The sequence below is a fragment of the Lycium barbarum genome, chromosome 4 (genome assembly GCF_019175385.1).
Source record: "Lycium barbarum isolate Lr01 chromosome 4, ASM1917538v2, whole genome shotgun sequence".
NCBI classification, from domain to species: Eukaryota; Viridiplantae; Streptophyta; class Magnoliopsida; order Solanales; family Solanaceae; genus Lycium; species Lycium barbarum.
Window position 1 is genome coordinate 20,615,963 of NC_083340.1, and position 22,684 is coordinate 20,638,646.

Below are 22,684 nucleotides of genomic sequence, written 5' to 3' on the forward strand. Positions count from 1 at the left end.
AGATGGCAATTTCCTGTTTTTAGAGTCAAGAAGAAGAAACCGAGCATGATTTATTTTGACCCTCCTTAAGTTGTCTTAGGATGGCACTGATGTGCATGATTTTTGCCCAAATTGTACAAGTGTCCAAAAAGGCAAGGCCTAGTCCTCCATCATCATATGTAACTCTTTTCCAATAGCAATGAAATATGGACAGTTTGAAGGTCAAAAAAAAAAAAAAAAAAACATTAGGAGCTTGAAGCTCAAATTCAAAATTTCAGATCTTCGTAAGCGGGCTCGTTTTCGAATGGGTGTTATTTTAAAAGATTGGGAATGTCTTGAGGAGTTCATACCTGGAATTTGGGATAATTTGAAGTTTTTGAGTGATTTTGGTGGAAATTTACAAATGTGTTAACATGACGATGATGAACAATTTGTTGATATTTTATATTTTTTTTAATTCTTTAAAAGCCACATAGCAATTTTTAATGGAAAAAATAAGGCAGATCAAACAAATAGTTAAATAAATGGAGAATAAAAAAAATGTGCTTACCTTTTTGTTTTTGATAGCATAACAATATTTGGTTTAAACTGACCTTTTCCGAAGACAAGGTTGAAGGTTATAAATAAAGAGAGCAATAAAAAAATTAAATATGTAATGCATGCACTTTAAAGGCTGAAAAGTTTATGAATAGCGTTTCAGTAAAGACATTAATGAAGTCTCATTAATATGAATTAAGTATTTGTTGATAGCTTCGTAATACCAAACACTTTTCTGAAAGAAAATTAACGGTAGTTGTATGGCTTACTTAGAACTTCTTTCAACTGGATATTAATTATCTTAGCTTGTAACAACTAAAGCTAATTGTGTGAGAACTCCATTCGCGTTCCCTGTTATTTCATTTTCCTCCAATTATGGAACTTTTATACTTAAATAATCCGTAAAATTTGTAACCCAGCAACCTACGTCATCATATTAGTTAAAATATTATTTTGTGAAATTTAATTTAACATGTTAGTAATAATTTTATATAAAATATCAGTTGTCTAACTTCTGTAACTATAAATCATTGAAGCAGGATTAATTCTTATACATCAAGGCCTTCGAATAGTCTTTAAGCGCATGAATCCATGAATGCCTCCACCTAGAAATCAACCTTTATTCAATGGAGGAACTAAATATTACATATGGCGAGAAGTTGTTTGAAAGAAAAAGACCAATAAAAAAAAGTGAATTCTGTGTATTTCTTTGTACAAAGACGGTGTAATTTATACAAGTACATGAGTGAAAGAATTAAAAAACAAATTTTAAATCCTATACATCTACTTTCTATGGTTGCTAGAGTAACAAAATTACTGAAAATATACTCTATCTATGCTTGGAAGCTTCTAAGAATATCACGGCTATATAGATATATCATGACAGCCGTATAATTGTTGCATCCGCAATGGGCTTCTCTTGTTTGTGCTCTGTTGAGCTGAATAAATGGCCAAAATCTATCTTTACTTGAATTATATTGAGGCAAACTTACAGCTATAACTACCTTATATGAGGATCTTAATGTGTATTTCGCGTATATTTTGTGTATTCGCGTGTATTTGGGCGAGACTTTCCCATGCCCGCTCAGGTTCGAACCCAGCCAACAACATTACTTTTCTTACATATGAGATACAATATAACCCAAATACATATGACGAAATACACTCAAATACAAGGAGAAGAAGTTAGGGAAAATATGTAAGAAAAAAATATTGTTAGTCAGGTTCGAACCTGGTTGGGGGGTAGGGTGGAAGCCTCGCTCAATAACCACTTCAGCCAATCCAACTTTATGTATTTTAGTGTGGCTACGAATGTTAATTTACAAAATCACTGTAACTATTAAAATTAAAAGGTAGTTATTATCAATAATTACCTCTTAGAATAAGCTACACTAACTAAAATATTTTAGACATATTTTTTGTTCCAAATGTTCCTTTCTCTTTCAGACATAATAAAGACTTCGATGATGTCGAAGTTTCTTCCTCTGTAAAACCTATGACCATTTTCTTCTTGTCCAAAACTTCATCCACCATTGTTGAAGAGAGCTTACTACCCTTGCACATAGAAACCATAGAAGCTCGATTATCATTCTCATCCCCCCATCAAGGTGGAGAGGAGAGAAGTGACTCACAACTTGGACAGAATCGAGCGATGAGAAGGACTGGAGAGGGCTTTGGTAATTAAATAGATCGGCTAGCTGAGCTTTTGCTGCCTTACGAAGTGACAATTGAGTTCAACATGTTTAATTTAGTCCGCTGGTGGAAGACCGCAGGGGCGGATTTACCCATGGCCAAGGGGTGTCAGGTGACATTGCGCCGTCAGGAAAATTTCACTAGATATGTATATAACATTGAAAAGCAGAAACAAAATAATGGATAGATTAAATAAAGTGACGCTGCTTGACATATAATACCTTATAGCTCAATCGGTCAGGCACCCTTTTTGGACTGGGAGTTCTTGAGTTCGAAGCTAAGCTGCTTCCCTAGTTGTGTTATGCTATTTTTTTTTCTTTTTTCTCGCCAACAAAATTGATTAAAAACAATTACAAAGTCAAATGAATGATGAGTTTTTAGTAATAGTTTGGTGCATTGCATACATATAAAAAAGCATTAAAGTATTTCTAATGAGGTTATTTTAAATATATTTCAAAAAATAAATACTCATCGAGAAGAGTTATAGTAATATACGTGAGTTGTGTTTTATTTACATTTTATTCTATTTTTAATATGAGTTTACTATGCTTTATTTATTTGTTCTTAATTTAAAAATGTGACACCGCTTATGAACTAATCTGCGTACGCCACTGGAAGATCGAATTCCGGGAGATGTGATATGAATAGTGCCTTGCTATAAGAGTGAACAGGAACTGGTAAAGACGGAGTAATAGAAAGATCTTCGAGAAGGTGAGTTAACCAAGTTAGTTTTGCAGTAACACTTCTTAATGATCTATACTCGGATTCAAATGATGATAATGAAATTGAAGCCCATTTCTTGGATTTCCAAGAAATAGGAGGTCCTCTTAAGCTTATACAGCACCCACTAACCGCTCTTCGTGTGTCTTTGCAGGATGCCCAGTAGGCATCCCAAAAAGTAATGAGAGAAAATGTGAACGTATAGGTGAATAAATATGTACATACGTTCTCCTTCCTCTACCCCCTATATAATAAATAAAATAAAATATGCACATACGAACAACTTATCAAATTTGTCATTTTTTCTGTCCTCTGCTGGTAAATATTGTCACACCCCTTTTTACGCCCCGCACGATAAACACACAGCGGTTTTTATTATTAAAAGATTTTTTTATTTGAAGTGACATTTTGAGAAGAGATTATTTATTTATTCAGAGTCATCACTTGGAATTGAGTTTTGGTGTTCTAAGTCACCTTATGAATCCCTAATCAAAAGGAAATGACTATTTATTGTTGGTCTGCGAAAATAAAAAACCGGCTAATGAATTATGTTGATCGGGAAGAAGGTGTTAGGCATTCCCCGAATCCTGTGTTTTTAGCACGGTCGCTTTTATTGACTGATATTCAACTTAACTAAATTTTTGGATAAGATTATGTTAATGGGCCTTGAAACGCTTATGATCCGCCCTTTTAATTCGCTTTAAAACTCGTTCAAAATTGTCTCAGGTTGTTAACATATGGTGTAGGTCTGTGCATAAATCGGTTCAATCCGAATTTCCGAACCGATTCGAAACAATTCGGATAATTGGATAATTTAATTTGAATAATACAATTCGATTTCGATTTACAAATGCAATTATAAAATATTACGATTTTACGGTTCGGATACGATTTGCTTCAATTATCAACCGAACCGATCCGAACAAACCGAGTTTATATGCCACTAGTGACTAATATGACTAATTTGGTATATGTAATGTGGTGTTGGCGGATTTGTATGCTTGCACAAGTTGTCAAGCTCTTGTTTTGCTATTTATATGCTATTATGCTTGCAAGGTTATGGTTTTTTCTTGGTTAATGTCTTAGTTATAAGGCTGCAAGTTTAGGATCTCATTATTTTTTGTTATGTTTGTTATACCCTATTTTAACCGAAGTCAAAATAGTTTACAACATTCCGGTAATTCCAGGGTTAATTAAAATTAAGAGTCGTCACCTAATTATCTATGGTGAATTAGGGCACCTAAAGTTAATTAAAGTTGTTTATCTAAGGTCAACTCTATTTTAAAGTCTACGAAACCAAATGATTCTAAGTACGGGTTCAACTAATTTGAGGGAAGGTATTAGGCTTCCTCTAAATTCCATTAATAATGGTTAATCCGACCGGACTCAAATTTAATTAGGCTAAGTGTAAGTATAATATTATAGAAAAGAAAATAGCTTTGTAAATATTATTAAAGTTATAGATAGACATGTAAGAGTGCTATTTAAAATAGGACTTGTAGAAAAATAATAATTTGTATAAAAGAGTACTTCTAATGCTATTTGAAAAATACAACTTATAAATGTTGTTAAGGCTTTAAACGAAGTATAGTAGTGTTGTTTAAAAGAATACTTGTGGAGGAGATTCAACAAACGTGATCTTTAGATAAAAAATTATATTGCATGAATATTGTGACGTAGAAAAGCCTAGACTTATTTTTTAAATATGATGAGAAGAGCATGAATTTTCTCTCTCTTTTTATCACTTTTATTTAGCATTATTTGGCTAAAATATGCATGATTGGGTGATTCCAAAAAAATGTGTTCATAAAATATACTTCAATTTATATTTACATATATCTGGAAATATATTGCATTACAATGTGAGTTCTAGAAAATTGTTTGTAACGTGAACTAGAGAGCAAGAACGGACATACAACATACATTTTTTTTTTTAAATGTTATAAAGACATGCTCTGGAAGATCAATAACAAGAAAACAAATGAATCTTATGGAATTGATTTGTTTTCCTTAAATTAACTACCCATTATTAAACTAAACCCCATTAATTTGCTAAAGTTCATCTAAGTTAGGAAAATAACATAAGATAAGATGTTAGTCATACGAAGAAAATAAAAATACACAACAATAAAAATAAGGAAGAGAGTAAAAGAGTAAGTGGGTTTGGCCCATTTATTAAGGCCCAACTGCTGGAATTGTTCACGTTATTGGGCTTAGGCCCAGTATCTTTCTTTATATTGATGCTGCGGGCTGTTCCTGTCTATTGGGCTTTGGCCCATATTTTTGTTTTCTTGTTTGGCTGCAGATTGGGCTGAACACGATAGGATTTTGTTGGGCTTTTAGCCCAACACCGAATGCGGAGGAGGATGACGAGTCGCTTGAACTCGTATGCGAGATGTCATGCATAAAAATGAAAAAAAAAAAAGGATTAATATATAACCAATAAATAAGACCAAACATGCATAATATAAATTCAAAAGGAGGACAGATTAATAACTCATATACATACTATGTATACCTAGTATATTCTATATGTACACGTTCATATGGAACATAGAAACAATCTAAAAGGCATCCCAGAACTAGTATACCTCAGTATACCTTAAATATACAGGTCCCAATGTACCCGAGGGCACCACAAGGCTGTATACTGCAGGTATATCTGAGTATATCATCCTATAATTTGACATAGAATACAAAAAAAAAAAAAAACCAGCAAACTTCAAAGTCAATTATCATACTATACTCCTATATGCAGACCACCTTTCACAAGAGAAACAAGATTTTCAGGGGAAGAGACGAGTATAATATGCACTTCTATACTTTATATTGAACTCACGCAATTTCAACAAAGCCACATACAGATCGATACGGTCGTGTATCAATTATATATAAGGAATCTGACATGGTTTCTAACTTCTAAATCATATTTGGAATCCATTACAACACAATATTCGAACAGATAGATTATCACCATTCTTTAGCAAATCAGACCATTGAACTCTAGGGAAAGTCTAACACATCTTTCTAACTCCTAAAACACACATACTACAAGAAATGAAATCAGGTTTAGATTTGGCAGAACTTTAACACAGATTTGGACTTTTCCACCATATAACAGAGATGAATGGATTTCACCAGTAAGTGCACAAACAGAACATAGGCTGGTCTTTTAATACCCAAAGCAAGTATTTTGGCACATGTAGAACGTTCAGGAGCATTTTGTCGAACATTCATAATTTAGACTACGTGCATCCAGAAGACATTACTTTAACTTTAAACTAATGAATGTGATTTTAACAACATCCGGGATACCAACCGCGTAAGCAAAGCTTCCTTATAACATTTGATAAACGTGATTTAAACAGGGCAAGGAATGGGATTCTAAATACAGATTAAACAACAATCATATTTCAACATCATTCACTTTGCGTGTTCCATTTTTACCACAATCTCAAATGAAACAAAGAAACAGATAAATGGGTTGAATTTACCTCTTGCGGGTACAGCGAACGGGGACGTCAAGCCTCGAATCTACACTCGAACGCGACGGACTCGAACTCGAAAAAAAAAGTCTTTCGAATCAAAATGGACCAGAAAAATTATGTAGCAGAAAATGTTTAAAAACTAGATAAAGTCACTTTTCAACTAATGTAAAGTCTTAGGGTAAGCCATAGACCAAAAAAAAAAATCCCCCTTCGGCTATGACTTAAGGATGTATTTATAGGCTAAGTCTAGGGTTTTATATTTTGAATTTCACGATTTTTGGCTCCAAACAAAACTAAAAAGCCATTTGAATCGACCCGTGAAGGAATCTTATGCTCAGATCACTGAAAAGTTGCTCTTTTTTCAGAATTTCCGAAGTGGTTTTGGCTATTTGTGTTTGACCAGATCGTATATAAAAGGAGAGAGGAAAACTTATATGGAAATGGAGTTGGCAAGTCTGTTCGTGGTGAAAGAGAACTGAGGCTTTGCTAAAAATAGATGAGGGAAAGAGGAGAGAGGAGAGGCGGAGTGAAAGAGAAAGAGGCGTGAAGAGAGAGACGAGAGATAAGAGTGTTGCACGAGAATGGTATTGCGGTCTGCCATTGTTGAAGGCGACCGATCCTTTGTTCAAATTGAGAAAGGGATGAGAGTAGGGAGAGTGAAGGAGAGAGGCGTCTGATTCTTTTAGGTTTAGAAGTGAATTTGTGAAGGTTGGGCCGGGTCGGGTGACATGGGTAATGGGCTAAACTCGCCTGGTGGGCTGGTCGGGTAAGAAGGCTAAATGGGCTGGCCGAGTAGAGGATAATGGTGGGCTGGTCCGTTTAGGCTCAATTTGGTTGAAAGTATTGGTCCTTTCTTTTATTAATTATTTTTTGGACTTCTAACTTAATAACTAGTGCAATACGTATTATGTATATTACGTGAAGATAAATAGTAATTAATATATAAAAAGTAAAGGATTAATAAAGTAAAATTAATTTATCAAGTGCAAATCCTAAAATGAAACGATGATGAAACATTTAAAATTTGTGATAAAGTAATACTAGTAATGTTGATAGTAGAATAGTGAAAATGGAAATAATGATATTAATAGTAGTAAAAAATGAAAATAGTAGTGAAAATAAAATATTTAGATTGTTAATAAATTCAGAAACCCAAGGAAATAAATCGGAATAAAGGAGGGAAAAAATTGGGTGTCAACAATGTTTACTCTAAAACTGAAATGAAATAGTTGCTTGTTTAAATTTCGAATAAACCGAACAAATCGATTTGTGTAACCGAACCGAAATAATAAAAAAAGAATCAAATTGAACCTAGAATGGATCGAGTTTGGTTGAGAATTTTAGAAAGTCGAAATTCAAAAATTCAACTCGATGATGGCCAAACTGAACCGAACCGATTCGTGCACAGGCCTAATGTGGTGTATTGGTAGCAGCGCTTTCCAGCCTTAGCACGAATTTTGATATGTATCTCGCGCCTTTTGAGGCCTTTATGGATCGTTCCCACTTCCCGTGCCTAAATAAGCATCTAACGTACTTAAAATTTATCCAACCCAGTTAAACCGGCTTCGAACATGGTAAGTAAATTTTATTTGAAACGACTCATCGGTAGCAGCGCTTTCCGAATTTATCGTTGAAAGTTACTTAATTAGTTAATTAACCTCTAAATTATTTTGATTTGGGTCATAACTCAACAAAATATCTTTCGAGCATCTCTTTTGATAATGGGTCTTAAGGTCATTTACAACCATCTCGCTTCCTCACAATTTTTTCCCCTTTCTATTATTTTCTTGGTTTGCTACGGGGTCTCGCTCTTCCTCACTTACATGAATAATAAGTTAGGCCTTAAACATTTTGTCGTAGGCCGTAAAGTATTTAGGGAACAACATTGACGGCCTTCGTATTCATCGCAAGAGCCAAATAACAACTAAACCAAATAATTGAAGTTTCCCTTCGTGGTAACCATCGATATGAATTATTACAACTAGTGAAACAATAGAACAAAACTTTTACTTGAAAGGGACATTTAACAGTCTGCCGAAGTAATTCTGTTACTATATTATAACAAAGGTTCTCATTTTTTAAATAAAAGAAAGGTGACACAATAAACTTGAGAAGAGCTAATAAAATCCAAAGAGACAAAATTAAATTCTACCAATTTAGATCGTAACCATAAGAGTGAGCGGAAACATGACATGGCTAACAACCTACATTTTTGCACTTCATCTCTTAACATGTAAATCTTATTCTCATGTTGTCCATTTAATGAGCATATCAAACAAAGACGATAACATATTAACATACTTGAAATAATATTCAAATCCCGTAAGCATCTTTATAAGCATTCACTCATGATATTTAAAATAACAAGAGTGAAAGATGGACCTTTTAATGGAGTAAAACCCTCTTCAATATATTAACAAAGAAACTCCAAGCTCAAGCTTAGTACAACAAAAATGCACGACCCTTTTCGAAGAACAAAAATCCAGGACCGGAGACTTCGACGGCAGCCCCGAACGAACTCATGAATCGTTGGACCTCCTCAACAGGGATAGAGCTATGGTTGTTCTACAATCTACATGGTATTTTCAGGTAGTTGATGGATTAAGGGTGTGTATCTTATGTGATGTTTTTCTTTAGTTTAAGGTGGTGGCTAATGGAGGAAAAAGGGGTGGTTTAAGGACGGTACAGCTATGGAGTTTTTGTGATAGCTTGTTATTGTTTTGGGGTGTTTGGGTATCAAAATGGGTAGTGAAATGGTGGAGTTTGACAGCATTTTGACGTGGAAGAGATGAGCTAAGATTGTTTTAGAGAAAAAGGAGCAACCTATCTGCTAGTTTCAAGACTAGCTTTTGTGTGTATATTCACATGGATTTCAATGGATTTTTAGCTTTGTGTGTATACCCTTGTATAGTACGTGATCTAGGTGGTGATTAAAAAAAAAAAGGGTCTCAGCTGTTTTATTGTGTGGCGGCTGATTTAGTGTATATGTTGTGTCTAGGTCTATTAGGTGGATAATCTTTTCTATCTATAGTATGCTTAGGTGTAGGGTTTTGAGTGTGTATTCTTTGTCCCCTATTTCCCAAAATGGTCATGTGTAAAAAATATTTGAGAAGGAAGAATAGAATATTCCTTCTCAAAATGGATTGTGTTTTTTGTGTAGCTAGAGTGGAATTTTGCCAAGTGACAATACACTATTGGTTCTATTTTTGATTTAATTGATAAAAATCCTACTCCTAATTAGAAAAGCAAGATAAAAAATACTCACTTACTTGATACTTATTTATTACAATCTATAACTGGGAAATTAACTAAAATAGATAAAACGTATTTTTTGGGAAATTTTCTTTCTTTTGTTGCAAATTAAAACAAAACATATATTCTAAAATGAGACTCTTTTTGCAGTTTCAAATTCTCTAATAAAAACCTACTAAAAAAAGAAATAAAAGTAAAAAATGTCAAAAATTAGACTAAAAAGGAAAATTAGTCAATAAGGCAGTGAAAAAGTCCCGGGAGAGTCAAAAATCACGTGTCTACAAATATTTGTTGACAACTCATTCCCATCCCTGTCTCCCCTTTTTGGTTTTTGAGAAATATTTGCTTACAAGTCATTAATAGAATTGGATGTATTGTTAACTGTATAATATTACCCTATTAGGAAGCTTCAACCATGTCGATTTTCACCTCAAATTAAAGCTTCCTTCATGCACCTCCTTGTAATTGTAGGCATCATAGGTGATATTACAGCATTACACCATACTTATCATCCTCGTATAGTTCAGAAGAATCTGGAACCTAAATATTTAGTTGCATGAAAAAGTAGAATTTAACGGATACTGTTTTATTACTTATACCACAAGCAAAAGGATAACATACTCTGAAGGCCAGCTATATAGCTCTGAAGATCAATTTCACAAATGTTGAACAAGAAAATGAAGGGCTGGTAAGTGGCGGTAACTGGGCAAAACACCCAAGTATCCAAAATTTATTATTCAGTTTAATATTGCAGTCTTTCTCTAGCTTGTTTTTCATGACGTCCGAGGCGGGGGTTCATTCCCTTGACCCATATTGATGGGAATTTGACTCCACGAAAAACTGAACAATAGGTGGTTGAATTGGCCTATTGCTTGAGCGTACCAATTGAAGTATTTTGAGAAAATTGAGAACCAGAAAACGTATATGATATGAAAGAACCATAAAATGAAAATGTCAGCCACGATATTCCCGAAAATGATTGTGAGTATAACATACTAAAAATATCCTTTAAATATGTGGTTATTGTGGAAGAGTTTCCTTTCGTATTGATGTTTTTCTCTGTTCTTTGTTTTAAAAAATGGATAATTTCATTGACCTCCTAACCTCCCTTATATAGTTATTTTTGTAACAAAACTAGTTTAAATGATAAATTTTCTATGTTTTTCCTAATCTATCCTCTTGTGGCATTGAATTTTGCTCGCTCACACACATAATAATACTCGAATTCAAGAAAATAGATGAAAAATCAAAATGCCAAACACACTAGAATTCCTTTTTTTTTTCCTAACCAGATCAAACTCCACAACTCTCAACAACTCCTTATTCAATTTCTTTCTTTTTGATCTAATGAAAAGAAGTCCTACATACGAGATTAGGGGATTTGCCTTCTGGGTCGAGTTCGTCGCACGTGGCTTGCCTAGTGCGGGTTATGTTGGGAAAACCACAAAATAAAACTAGTACAATAATAATTAATATTATTTACTTAGTAAAATAAAATAACAACACTTGAAAAATATGAATATTACTACGAAAATATATTTAGTAAATATGACTTGAGTCGTGCTAGGCATTGTCCTAAAAAACTATTTCAACAATGTGAAATGTTTCCCCAGGATTAAACAAGCCCTTCTCTAAATTTAATTAGAGGATACAGGAATCAGCAAAATTAAATTAATACCAGCAAGTTATTAATAATAATAATAATAATAATAATAAAAGGAAGACTTTGTAGTAGGTAATTATTATTGGAATCCGTTCATGGTTATATACGGATGGAGCAAAATGGAAAATTTGAAAAAGAAGAGAGGATAGGCGTGTGTTTAATAGGTGTTGATGCTCACCGATTGTGTGTAGGCCTGTGCACAAATCGGTTCAACCCGAAATTTTCGAACCGATTCGAAACAATTCGAATAATTTAATTTGGATAATACAATTCGATTTCGATTTACAAATGCAATTGTAAAATATTACGGTTAACGGTTTGGATACGGTTGGCTTCAATTATTAACCGAACCGACCCGAACAAACCGAATTTATATGCCACTATTAAAGGGTGTCAAGTGGGCCGGGTCGGGCCATTTAAACGTGGGCCACAGGGGGCCGGGCTGGGGGTCGGGCTTGGAGAGGGAAAAGGGGGTCCAACCCAGCCTACCCCGGATAGGGGCTACACCTCGGGCTAACCGGGCCGGGCCGGGTTATAGTTAGTGGGCCAGGCTATTTTTTTTTTTAAGTTCTAATACAAAAATAGACATTTACATTTACTAATAATAATAAAATTAACATTTACATCTAATGATAAAATTGCTAAATTAAAAAAAAAAAAAAAAAAAAAAAGGTTTAATCGTCGCCAAATTCAAAAAGCTAGCCGTTGTAAATTTAAAAAACTAGTCGTTGCTAATTTTATTTGAACCCCTAAATTTATGAATAACTTCACTTTGGTCATATTTTCAAACTATAAATACCCCTCCATTCTTCTTCATTTTCACACATTCTTCCACAATTCTCTCTTTATCTAAATTTGTTATTCAACTAGTGTACATTACTTCACCTCCACCTTCTCCTCGAGTTCGAAGATCAACTTCAAGTGCGGTGTGGATGCATTTTGAGCGAGTAAATGAGGAACATGTTAAATGTCAACATTGTGGTGACATATATCTCCACAAGTCCGGAGCGTCGGGTATTAGCCTATTAGGGGGGGTGGGGAGTGGAGGGGGTACCGGTGTGTTGCGTAGACACTTGTGAAAAGGCATGAAATTGAACTGAATGATTTATCAAAGGTATATTTGTTGAGATAAGTACTATCACAATCTAATATATACTATATACTGAAAATGTATCAAAGGTATATTTGTTGAGAAAACAAGATTGTCTAGTTTTAAAATACAATTTTAAAGAAAACTAAAGTGCTCCGTAAAAAGAGACTCCTAATTTATTGGGATACAATGTTTTTAAAATACTTATTATTAGTAATAAATGTAGTACTTATCTTTTTTTTTATTTGAAGTGGGCCGGGCCGGTGCCTCGGTGGGCCATCACCCGGGCTACTGGTGGGCCGTGCTGGTAGGCTGTCCACCTTGTCCGACCCAGCCCCCTACTAAATCCCACCTAGCCCAGCACCTTACACCTCTTAGTGGGTATAGGTCGGACCGGTGGTGGGCCGGGTTTACCGGGCCTGGTTCAGGCTGGCCCGACCCACTTGACACCCTTACCACTAATGAATAATTTGACTAATAATCTAACTATATATACGCTTCATACTTAATAGTGAAGTAATATATATTTAACTTCAGAAGTGGTGCAAATGAATGTTTGCATGCACACCTTGCACTGGATATTCATGGCCTTCTTGTTGGCCTCAAGCTGACTTCCCTTTTGGTCTTTCATCTTTTCATCGTTCATCTCACAAGCCATCTTTGTCTTTTGGACATTGCCTCCACCCATGGCTTTGTTTGTTCATTGATCTTAGCCTGTACAAATTAGAGTTTTTTTTTTTTTTTTTGGTTTTTTTTTTTTGAGGATGCAAACTAATTTATTATGCTTGTCTGCTTGCAAGATGCTGGATTATTAATTTGGTATATGTAATGTGGTGTTGGCGGATTGGTATGCTAGCATAAGTTGTCAAGCTCTTGTTTTTCTATTTATATGCTATTATGCTTGCAAGTTTACGATTTTTTCTTGGTTATAAGGCTGCAAATTTAGGATCTCATTATTTTTTGTTATTTTTACTCAAAACTGAAATGAAAATAGTTGCTTGTTTAAATTTCAAACAAGCCGAACAAATCGATTTGTGTAACCGAACCGAAATAATAAAAAATGAATCGAATTGAACCTAGAATGGATCAAGTTTGGTTGAGAATTTTAGAAAGTCGAAATTCGAAATTTCAACTTGATGATGGCCAAAACCGAACTGAACCGATTCGTGCACAGGTCTAATTGTGTGTATATAATGGATGGCAATGTTGAGGCTATTTATAATAGATGAGAAATGGTAAAATAATGACAAATGTTAAAGACACTTGTCTTGAATCAACCATGTATATTGCCACACATATTTTCTCTTACCACTTCTCCAAGTAATACAATTATACAAATTATAAAATATTTTAAAATCTTTAAAATATCACTCCAATCCCCCACTATTTTAAAGAATTTTTTAATAGAAGAGTAAATTTTGCTGGATTTGCATGTCTGAAATGCAGTAGGTTTGGTGCCTTTTGGGCTATGAACCAAACTTAGACCGATAAAATTTAACTTACAGAATTATTGGTGAAATATAAAATTTCTATGAACCAATAATTCTTATTGCAAGTTAGACACTTTATCAATCACATTTCGACTCCATAATTTTGCTGTTCAACGCGGTTTTGCGCCCTAGTCCATGCGCGTGCCTGGTTATTCATGAGAGCTCTAGAGACTAGGCCAACGTCTCATAGGAGCGGCCCCACTCCACTCTCATATAGGTGAATTCATCAAATGTACACTGCTTTAAATACACCATCCATAAGGAATATGAATTCATTAAGAGTTAATAACTCATCCTCACAATTAGTAGCAGTTCAAGCGCTCTCTTTAAGTGCGCAGAACCAATATCGACTTGTTATTACCCATATGAACCTATTTCATGGGGTCTCCAATCACATAGGTTGGGTTACCATCTCTATTGACAATCATATGGCCTTAACCCCATCTCTTTTGATGTTTGAAGAATTAATTTTCTTCCCACCGGTTTAGTCAGTGAATCGGCCAAATTCATTTCTGACATCACATAATCAATGGAAATTATTCCATCTCTCAGCAGCTGCTTAATGACATCATGTCTCAATTTCATGTGTCTGCTCTTACAATTATAAGATTTATTCTTTGCAATAGCTATTGCCGCTTGACAATCACAATGCATAAAAGATTGGAGTCCGAAAGCGTACCTCACTAAAACTAAACCCCAGTCCATTTGGATTGGATCTCAAGATGAGGACCACACTCTCAAAGGGTTCAATCAAAGATTGGAGTACGAAAGTGTCCATAAATACTGTCGACACTGCAAAATACTTGGATATTCAATACTTCAATGTAGAAGAGTAGAGAAGAAAGTGGGGAATGAGGAAACCAAGAACAATGACAATGGTATCACACCTCAAGCCAAAGATCAGGAACATCGACAAGAGGAAGACAATGGGAGGACTAAGATTGATGATGTTGAAAATGAGGTTGAGACCAACAATGTCCAGCCTGAACACAAGGAGCTAACTGCCACAACAACTACTAACAACAGGCAAGATTCTAAGGAAGCCACTGCAATCCAAAACACAACTATAGATAGAACCAAAAAAATCATAAGAAAAAGGAAAAAGGACAAGAAAAAGATGCCCTAGAAGAAAGCCAAAGTTCAGTTCAAACCCAGTAGTCCCAAGAAGGAGCTAGGAAATTCAGAAAAATTAACCCCAAACATGTCAACTATGATCTTATTACCCTTATCCTTACAGGACTAAAACAGATTTTACAGAAAATGCCTCATGAAGGAAAGGAAAAGAAAAAAAGAAAAAAGAGATGCTGCAGGTGATATCAAGAACAACTAGGATGAGAGTGATTTCAATTCATTTGCCCAAGGAGATTAAGAATCAAACAAAGAAATTGATATCAACAATGAAAAAGAGGATATGAACATAGAACTGATAAATCCTATGGAAAGAAGAGGTGAAACAGAAGCTCCCAATGAGTCAATTAGTGCTAACACTGAGGATAGGAATAGGGAGCCCATACATCTCACTGTAGATTTAAACTGGATCCCTACTATATCTCCTACACCATATGAACAAACACAGAACACTGAGGTTACCTCCCCTGAGAAAGAAGTTATCCCAGAATCCAAAAGCTCTGACATCGGCCAAATGGATACTCAAGAGAAAGAATATGCAAAGGAAGGACACAACATGGAGGTGCAAAGCAAGCAGAAGCAGACAAGAGCAAACAAATAAATCAACACTTAAGAAGCTAAAGGGAACAACAAAGGTAAAACCAAGCAGAAGAACAAGAATAAGAAAGGTAAATCCAGCAATTCCCCTGAACAGCAGAGGAAGTGGAACACAAATGGCAACAAAAAACTGGTTTTCCAAGATTAGTGAAATCATATGGAATATCAGAGGGGTAAAATCCAAAAAAGCTATTCATAGGCTTAAAAGATTAACTAGTGTCAACAAATCTGATTTTGTGGTAATCTCAGAACCTTTTATAAATAACAATAAGATTGAAGGCTATAAAAGGTTTTTGGGTTACCGTCACTCTCTCTCTAATAACAATGGTCAAATTTGGTGTTTTTGGAAAAATCATGTTCAAGCTACTATTTTTTATAGTGATAATCAACAAATCACCTTTGAGATCACTGATAACTCTAGAAATGAGGTTTCGTATGTCTCTATTGTTTATGCTAAATGCAGCTCTAATGATAGAAGAGATCTATGGGATAGTCTTATAGAACCAGCTAGTAGGATTAATGGTCCTTGGTGTGTTGGTGGTGACTTTAATGTTATCATGAACAGTGAAGAAAACAATATGAGGTAGGCCCCATAGAGCATCCAAGAGCTTTGATTTCATCAGCTCAATGGAAGCCTGTGGGTTAACATATTTGGGTTTTGTAGGACCAAAAATTTACTTGGTGCAACAATAGAAGACCTGACAAAAGGATATGGAAGAGACTTGACATAATATGTGTTAATAACCAATGGCTTCAACACTATCAAGACAATTATGTCATAAATCTGTCTAGATCTGGGTCAGATCACAGACCATTGCTCTTAAAGTGTCACAATGAGCAATAAGATATCATCAGGTACTTTAAGTTTTTAAATCTTTGGACTACACAACCTGATTTTCTTTCTATTATGCAGGATACATGGAACTCACATGTGCAAGGAAATGCAATGTGGAGGCTCAAAAGTAAACTCCAAGCAGTGGGAAAAAACTTAGCCAGTGGTCCAAAGAAGGCATAGGAAACATTAATGAACAATTTAACCCCTGGGAGACTAAAGTCCAAGTGCTTGAGGAAATGGACCTGCAAAACAGCAATGAGCATAGTAGACAGGAACTCAACAAAGCCAATGCAGAATATATCAAGTGGTTAGGCATCCAAGACAATTTGCTTAGGGGACTACAATAGTAGATACTTTCACAATGTTATGAGGGACAAAAAAAGAAGTCTGCACATCTCTAGGATCAAGAATCACAGAGGAAACTGGATCCAAGGAGAGGATAAGATTGGGAAAGCTGTTGTTTATCATTTTGAGAAACTGTTTAATTTGAAAATTCCCACTACTGATAACACTGTTTTGAACCATATCCCTCACCTGATTACAGAGGATAACAATAACATGTTGACTAAAATCCCTGAGGAAGAAGAGATCAAGGATTCCATTTCCAACCTTAGTTCTGAGAGCACTATAAGACCCGATGGTTTCAACGGTACTTTCTTCCAAGTGTGTTGGGATATCATTAAAAGTGAGGTCATAGACTTTGTTCAAGAATATTTCAATGGAAGAAACCTCACCAAATTCTATAATCAGACCTGCCTTGTTCTCATTCCTAAAGTCACTTCCCCTACTAACTTCTCACAAATGAGACTCATTAGCCTTACAAACTTTACTACAAAAATCATTTCCAAGATCCTATCCAACAGACTTAATATCCTTCTCCTATTGATCATTTCAGAGAACCAGAGTGGACTTGTTGTAACAGACTAAAAAATAAAGGAAGACAGTCTTTTTAAGACGGAGGGAGTATCTCTTTTAAAACCTCATTGAAACACAACAATGATGAGAGACCAGAAGTATTACTATGATTTTTCTTAAAAGAGTTAATGATTTATTTGTCCAACAACTAAAATGTCACTAGAATTTTTTTCTATGGCCATGAAGGTGCATTATTAGGGCCTGTTTGGAAAGCCACCCAGGTAATTGGAATTGAGTGTAATTACACAGTTTGACGTGTTTGTTTGATCAAGTAATTACACAATTAGATGGGAATTGAGTGTAATTGAGAGGGTGTAATTACACTCTCCAATTCTCGGGAGGGGGAGGGGGGGGGGGGGGGGGGAAGGTTGAGAATTGGGTCTAATTACACCCTGTAATTACAGGGTTACTTTTTACTTTGTTTATTTTAATTTCTATTATTTTTATTTCTTATGATTTTTAATTTATTTTTAATTTATATTATTTTAATTTCTTTTTTATTTTTACTTTTTAAAATGTATTTTTCTTTTTATATTATTTATTTTTCATTTCCTTTATTCTCACTTCCAACCTTTACCCCTTGTGGTTCCGTGTAATTGCTAGTATTTTTTATTTTTATTTTATTCATTTAGCATAACCGTGTTATTATTCTAATTTTTGAAACTACACCTCTTAATATTGGAAAGAATGAGTCATTAACAAACTTGGCATATAACGGGTCACGTTATTAAAGTCGAATTTCATTGTGAATGAGGTTATAGACTTATATTTTCCCTTTCTTTTGAATTATTTACTTAAGTTACGTTGGAACTTATTTGTGTAATGTTGGAATTTGACATAAGAGTATTATGTTAAACTTTTTCTTTTGGATTTTGAATTTAGGTTATATTTTCAATTTTAAGTTATTTGCTTTCACATTGCATGTTATTTATTTTTCACTTACATTTGATGGATTTTTTCAGTCAAACATTTAATAATGTTATGGCATTATATTTATAATTTTTTTTTGTCAGACATCCAATCCATGACGTTCTCACAAAAGAAGTCTTCTTTTAAGTTTTATAATTAAATATTATTAATCTGAAAAATATATATCAATTATTTTTTACAATATTAATTACCAATATATGATTATTAATTAATATATTTTCAAGAAACAATATGTTATTAAATAACTAATTTTAATATCATTATAAAGGCAAATATGTTTTAAATATTAATTTTAAATTTTTTATAATTAAATTTTATTTTTAAATTAAACTAAATGTGTAATTACAGTTGTGCAACCAAACATCACGCTTGTAATTACACTGTAATTACGTTATGAGAAACAAACAGGTCGTTGTAATTATAATACTTTGTAATTACTAGGCTGTGTAATTACACCAATTCCAATTACCAGGTGGCTTTCCAAACAGGCCCTCAGTATCTAAATCTTGCCAATTTCCCTTTCTCCCTATTTATTAGGATCATCATAACTTGTTCAAAAAATATCAAATTTACTAAACCAACCATAAGAAAGAAGGAGGAAAAAAGAGAGCTGAGAGAGAAGGATTAAGATTTTTCATTCATAATAACAGAAATCGGTACACTTGTCCTTCAAATTACAGCTATGACCACAACATAGGACTCCATAATATCGACATACATTAAAACTGTTATAAACTATTTCTCACGTTGTATTTTGAATGTATTATTGATGATTATACAACTAGAAGTGTAAATTGTATCACTTGACTTAAAGTAATAAATACAACTTGCACTTGCAAGTTGTATAGTTGTATCCATCAACTTGCACAAGTTGTATATTGTAGGTTGAGAACCAAAGTTCTTCTATAAATAAAGAGCTTTGTCTTCTCATTTGTAACATCAAGAAAAGATGATAATATAATCTCTCCCTCCTCTCTACAAAGTTATTGGTTTACTTCTCTTATTTATTTCCAATTATATATAGTTTCATAACGCGTTATCAGCACGAGCCTCTACCACTAAGTTGAATTCCAGTAATTCAAAATTGACAAGTTGTTTGGGGTATGCTATTGGTCGGTACTCCCTCTCCACAAAAACCTTTGCTGAGAGAAGGTTCAAACTTTAGATATATAATTTATTTGCTCAACTTAAAGGTAAGTATTTTTCTATCGCCTAAATTTATTGTTATATACCTCAAATCAAGTCTAGTAGGGGTTATTGCTTATATTCCTACAAGTCAAGCAATTCAATATTTTCCATAATCCTGTAGAGTTAGCAAGAAATATATGGCCACCAATAGTGGCAATATTTTCTAATTATGTCTTGTTATGGCTAAACTATATTTACGCCTATAACCACCAGAAGTGGTAATATTTTTGTACGCTTATTGTGATTGCAATGGAAGATATATTAGAGAAAAATCATCTATATTATGTGATGCCTCGATTTGCTCGTGAAATAGCAAATTCTTAAAAGAGGTCCTAAGCTATCATAATTTGATATGCTTAAAGCACGATAAGATATGCTTCATTCTTGAAGAATGAGAACTTTTGATAAATGTTACAAATTCGGATCCGTTCCCGGAATGAGAACTTTTGATAAATGTTACAAATGCAGGTCGGTTCCCAGAAGTGAATGTGACAGTTAGTAAAGCTTATAAATATGGGTGTGCATTTGGTTGTGAAGTTATTGCGACTCAGCTCCAAAAGAAGTAGAATAATTGAGGAAAAAAATTCCAAAATATTTTCTATTTTACTCCCAATGTAATAAACTTAAAAATCTACTCTTGAAGTAGCAAACTCATAAATTTTCTCCCGAAGTAGCAAGCTTTGAACTCTACTCCCGAAGTAGTAGAACTTTGAACTCTACTCCGAAAGTGGTAGAACTTTGAACTCTACTCCAGAAGTAGTAGAACTTTGAACTCTACTCCCGAATTAGAAAACTTTGAGCTCTGCTCCCGGAGTAGTAAGACTTTGAATTCTACTCTTGAAATAGTAGAACTCTTAAATCTACTCCCTAAGCAGTAGAACTCTAAAATTTACTCCTGAAGTAGTAAATATTCTAAAATCTATAGTAAGACTCTGAAATCTACTCTGAAGTAATAGAATTTTGAGATTTACGATGTAATAGATTTTTGAAATTTACTCCTGAAGTGGTAAGACCTTGAAATTTACTCTCGAAATAGTATACCTTTAAACTTTACTCCTGAAGCAGAAAAAATTGGTAAAATATTTGAGAAATATTTTGAAGTAATGTCTCCTTGTGGTTGAGCAAAATAATGAACTATAGATAAACATCGTATATCAAGCACACTCAAATAATATGGTTTCACTCCCCGAAGTAAATGAAGATATACCACAACCTACCTCCTAGAGAGATAAAACAACAAAGGAAATACATGTGGTATAAATGACATTGCAGAATGCACCTGTCGTATGTAGAATATCTTGAATGATTTTATTAAATATCATTTTAAGGAAAAGAGAAGCAAGGTTGAATGTTTCTACTATAACCATATTGATACATTATGGTTAGTTGTTGTTGATTTTCTCGAAGGAAATAACAATTAATGAATTTTTTTTTTCCAGAAGGATATGATTACTATGTGGTTGTTGATTTGATGCAAAATATTTTTAGATGTTAATGGCTAATCTCCTTGACGGAGATATTTGAAATACTACAGTTTAGAACTTAATGTTTACCTTTCATAATTTATAAATTAAAATTGTCTTTAAATTTTCATTTGATTGCAGTTTTCTTTCATCAAACAAGTGGTGTCTAATCAAATTTTCTTTCATGATACCAACAATATCTAAGCCATATTTGGCATTACAAAACTATTTTTGAAGGGCTCTAGTAGAGCTAGTTGTTTGTTTACAAGAATCATGACACTAGTAGTGTACAAATAATATATGATTATGGTAAGTAAATTAAAGTCTCTTGAAGAGGTTATATATGATAGCGTCATTCATCTTAGATCGTAATTGGTACGATCAAAACATAAATTAACGTAAACATGAAGTTTATTTGCAATAAAAATGGTTATCATATTGAGACTACAAATGATTAGAGGATCTTCAAGTTACTCCGGATAAGAAATACGTATGTGAAACGTTACCCGAGCATGTTAAGATCTTACATACCGCAAAATCAGAAGTTTATTGATATAAAATCTCATGCAATAGTAAATCAGAATTTTACTAAACTAAATAGCACACATCATAGTAAACTTGGAGTACAGATAATTTATCAGTTGACAAGACATAGTTGTACTGATTTGAATTTGATGTGCTAATTGAGTATTCTGTGAATATATTGAAGAACTAGAAGATTCTTCAAGATTTCTTTTGTGTTGCTTGTTCTCATGATAAGTTGATTACACCAGCTAATATTGGGATTGAATTCCCTAAATTTTGACAAATATAAAAGGTGAATATGACCCGTTCACCTACAATGTGATGTATTAAATAGATGCATATATGAGACAGTCACATGTGCATTTATCGTCAACCGATAATTTGACTCAAAATAATTGAGTCAAGAGCACAATTTCCAGATTATGTAATCAAGACAATTCATCTTGATAATGCTGGTTTATATGAAAGCTTGTTTGGTGTTGAATGCCTCTAATAAATGGCTAAACCATTACTTATGAGAACAAAAATTCATGTGTTGGTTTGAGAATGATATATTGCATAAAACAACACTTATGTACAGCAGATCAATAAATTATGATTAATTACCCCCTCTCAGTTGGTTCAGGGTCAAGAATCGTGGTTGTCCATCTAATGAGTTTTGATGTGTGGTATGTGATTAATGGATCTACCATGATCCACACAGATGGTTCTCATAATAACGTGGGGATATATGTTAGTTTTTCTAACATGAGGGGGGGGGGGGATATAAGAAGCTAAGAAATATGTTGTGAATTATCATCAACATGATCCTCATTCAAAAGATAATTCAAGTCAAATGTCGGAAGCAATTGCTGACCCAAAGTCAATCTCAGATTTCTGCTGCAAATGCTCCAATTGAATGTCCCTGAAGGACAAGTCTACAACATGCATGAAGCATGGTAGACGAATCGGTTCCAACTACAATAACCTTGAAAAAGGTGAGGAGCAAATGATTTAAAGGATCATAATAAGGAGGCAATATGCTCTTGAAGAGCCTATGACCAAACACTTCATGAAACCTTATGGGAGGTTATGAAGTGATGAGATTTCAGTATGTTATGTCGAATTGCGAACCGATACAAATGATATATCGTCGACGATATAATTGATACAATATAGTGCACAATATTGTAGAAAATTGTGAGGATCTAAA